Source organism: Prinia subflava, chromosome 30 (genome assembly GCF_021018805.1).
Source record: "Prinia subflava isolate CZ2003 ecotype Zambia chromosome 30, Cam_Psub_1.2, whole genome shotgun sequence".
NCBI lineage: Eukaryota > Metazoa > Chordata > Aves > Passeriformes > Cisticolidae > Prinia > Prinia subflava.
In genome coordinates this window covers 1,349,937-1,354,240 of record NC_086276.1, presented here as the reverse complement: position 1 = coordinate 1,354,240, position 4,304 = coordinate 1,349,937, and positions in this window count along the sequence as shown.

Below are 4,304 nucleotides of genomic sequence, written 5' to 3'. Positions count from 1 at the left end.
AATTGTTTGACCCATAGAAGTAATAGGATGAGGCTTTGGCCTTGGAGTTTGTAACTCTGTTCCCTGGTGATGTGCAACAGACTGTTTTTATGCCGTTTTGGGGATTTTGTGTCACCTTTCCCATGATAAGAAATGCTGCCCAACTATTCACAAAAGGCTAACTTGTTTCACAGCCAGCGATGAAAGGAGCTCCTTCGTGATCAGCTGAACACACGCACCCTTGATTCAGTAGCGGTACGCCACCAGCCTGGATCACGTCAGTAGGACTGAAGCCCCTGTAAATCAGGAGCAATTTGTTGCCGTATGAATGAGAGGCTCACAAGCTGAGAGCAAACTGAATCTGTCTATTGCAGAGTTACAACAGTACTTATACACTTAGTGTGAGAACATCTGTTCAGTTCTTCGTGTGCAACCCAGCTGCAGGCCTGTAATAAATCCCTCGGCCTGACGGTTTTGCTTCTTTGCTCAAGATTTGCAAGCTTTGAAGAAACAGGACGCCTTTCCTGTTCTCAGACAGTGTGTAATCCACTTTCTTCCATGCTTCCCAGGATTCTTCTGCACTGTCAGGCTTGCTTCTTTCTCACACTTACACATGTACCTTTTTGTTTCCTTCTATGATTTCCATTCCTGTTTCAAGACTAATGGCTCTATACCTTTATCTTTACACATACCTGATGTGTTTGGCTGAGGTATCCATGAATGAGACATCATGAGATGTAGGAAGTTTCCCCATGTAGGGATTGTTTTTCTTGGGGTTTGCAGGCTGTGCAAAGTATCACTGCACACAAAATCTCCCCTGACTTTGTGTCACCTCCCCACTAAATAATCTTTTAGTACAGTTGGGCTTTCAACTGTACTAAAGCTTTCAGAAAAGCTCTTAATACATTCAGAATCATTTCTGCAGAGGTTGGAATCTTGTCATCTGCACGTTTGTGTTTTGTTGGTAAATAAGGAGGTTTTGCAGCAGCAGCAGAGATATTCTTAGCTGACAGCTTAGGGGTTGAGGTAGGTTCCCCTTTCTTCTGGAATTTCTTCCTCCCGCCCAATGTGCAATTCTGCTGGATGTTGAATGTTTTGTCAGGAGGGTCTGGCCTATGGTGCAAAAGGACACTCACAGCCCAGAATCCAAAAGTTTCCATACCATCTGGACTGCTTCTGAGCAAGGTCACGTTCACAGCCCTTACAGTGCTGTGCTTTGCAGTGGTAGCTGGACGGGTGTTGATGACAGCAGTGTTTTGGCTCCTGCTGAGCAGCGCTGTCCCTCTGACATTCCTTCCCCTGTCAAAGGGGATGGGAGTGGGCAAGATCCTTGGAGGGGACACAACCAAGCCAACTGACCCAAATTAGCCAATGGGATATTCCACACCATGTGACGACAGCTCAGATATCTAAGCTAAAAAGGAGAGAGGAAGAAGGGGGGGCATTTGTCAGTTTTCAGTGTTTGCCTTCCAGAGGAACCATAATGCATGCTGAAGCCCTTCTTTCCAGAAAATGTCCAAACATCATTGCTGATGGGAAGTATAGACTGACTTTTTTTCTCCTTAGCCTATGCACATGCAGTTCTTTGCTTCTTTCTTTCTTTCACTGTAATAAAACTGCTTTATCTCACCCTGCTGGTTGTTCTCCATCTTATTCTCTCCCCTGTCCCAGTGGGAAAGAGAATGATAGAGCGATGGAGTGGGCACCTGGCACCCAGCCAGGGTCGACCCTCTACAGTCATTTTGGTGCCTGAACATGGGGCCAGATAGAGGTGGTGAAATGGACTCTAGCAGGAACCTCGGGCAGCAGGCCAGAACAGCAGAGGAGCACAGGCCCAGGGTGACAAACAAAGTTTAGCAATAAGCCCAAAGCTGTGGCAGGAGCAGCAGGGGCCAGGCAGACCCAGGGGTGTTGAGCTAAAAGTCTACTAAAAATGCAGAGCAGTGGCAGAAACAGCGGGGGCTTGGCAGCCCTGGGTTAAGGGGGGGGTCGTTTTGGGCTCCCGCAAGCAGCCCTGAGACGCTCCCTTTGGGAGGGGGTTGTTGTCCTGGTTTTCCCTGGAGGCACCTAAGCAGATGGTGAAGATCCCTCCCAGAGTGGTGGGGTATTGAAAGGCCCCAGTTCAATGGGCACACTTGCAAGCAGAGCCTCACCCACAGTCAGGAGAAGCCGTGAAGGAAAAGCTCTGCAGTAGCAGCGAATCCTCTGGGCAGCAGCAGCAGTCCAACACCAAAACCTCAACCATTTGCCTTCCAAGCCGTGCCCCACAGCTAAGGGACAGAACAGCCCCACAGCCTCTCCCCCTGCCCCAGGTATGACTCCCAAATGCTCCTTTCCCTTGCCTGACTCCTTAGTGTGGGATGTAAGAGGTCTGGCCATGTCTTTTGTTTCTTCATTACCCCTAATTGTCCTCTGCACAACTGCTCCCTTCAGAGGATCTTCCTTTCAAATGGGAAAAAATTCCTTAAAGAATCCAAACCAAAACCAGGGTCTCTATTTTGCTGTCTTCAGACAAAATTAAATACTAAAAAACAGCTAAAATATAGGATCAAAAAAAAAATTTCTTTGCTTATGATGGCACAGATCCTTATCAAATTCAGGGATCACTAAATTTTCAGCTAAATACGATCTCTTTCAACATGTAAACAGGACAGACAGTCCTGACCTACAGAATCCCAGCAGTGCCTCTCAGCACTCCTGCATCCATGTCAGGATGCTGGCCAACACAGGACTGTCCTGGAAACTAAGGCGGCTGACTTTACGTTTGTGTGGGTACCCACAGGTCAAGGCCAAGGGTGTTCCCTCAGGATAGGGCAGTCCTGAGGGGTCTCCCAAAAACTGCCGAATATCGGCCACTCCTTGTGGCACCAGTTGCTTTCCTGTGGAATGTTCTACCTGCCCTGAGAGTAAAGAGGGAGTTTGGAGAAGGAGCTTGCCAGGCTGTTCTCCATCCCTTACCAGTACTGATTCTCCTGCAGAAAACACGAGGGGAGAGCTGTGATTTATTGGCAATTTAGATATCTGTACCAGGGGAAGGATTAGCCTTTTAGCAATCTACTCATTTGTTTGGGCTACTTTTGTAACACTGAGAGAACTTCCATTCCTTGAGAGATTTGACTCCTTAAGGGAATGAGGTTATCATCATCCCTTCACAGAAAACCATTTACAAACCAAAGAATAGACATTTTTTTGCCTCTGTGTAGTGTTATGTTTTGTGAAGTGACTTTCAATGGATGATGTTAAGGCAAATGAGTTGCAGCTTTGAGATGGGATGCAAACTGTCAAACCTTTCACACTGTCAGGCCATTCCCAATAATTTAGGAACTTTGCAACTTCTTGAAACTACTTCAGTTGAGCAAAGGGGAAGGAAAGCTTCCCTGAACTGATGATTCTTAAATGCCAGATTCTTCTGTGCCTTCTTGGCAAATGAGATTTTATGCTAAAGGAAATGACTTTAATGAGAAAATAATTCCAGCATGAAGGAAGAGCTTTGAACAGAGACCAAGTTTCACCAGCAGTTGCTCCAGGTGCTCCTGCCAACAGCCCCTGTAGGAAGGAGCACAGCCCCAGTGCACTTTGGCTTTGGCTGCCTCTGGCAGAGAAGCCCCCTGGGGCACAGGTCTCTGGGGCAGGAGAGGACACCAGCACTGCCAGGGCTCAGGGGGTGGCAGGTGTGCTTGGGTCGGACTCTGCCACACCTGCTGATTTCAGTGCTTCCCTGGCCCCAGGGGTCAGAGCAGCGTTTGTGCCCTGGCCCACGCGTTCCTTGTGTCTGTCACACCTGCGGGTTTAGGATGTCCTTCAGCCAGGACGTGTCCCAAGGAGGCTGTGCCAGCTTCTGGGGAAGGCCCTGTCCCCTTTCTGCTGTGGCTGCATCGGCAGCCCTGGGGGCTCCTTCTGCTGCCCTGAGCCCACAGAGCAGGGCAGCGTTTGCTGATGGTTGGAGCTGTTCCTAAAGATCCTGTGGGGATGTCTCAGACACTTGGGGAGAGGGATTCCTTCCAGCCTGGGCCACTTTGGGTGGCCCCAGGGCAGGTGGCAGGGTGTGCAGGGGCCCTTTGTGACACGGTGCAGCATGGTTACCATGGAATGGAATGGAATGGAATGGAATGGAATGGAATGGAATGGAATGGAATGGAATGGAACAAGGTGTTACTCGGGCCCTTTGTGACACATGGTGACATAGGTGCTGGCGGTGGCACAGCCACACCACAGTGCTCAGAGCACGCAACAGGGCAGGACAGGACAGAGTGGTGCTGAGAGGAGTCTCCCCACAGCACACTCGTTTCTGTCTCACTCGGAGCTTTTCCGTGGAGTTACTCCTG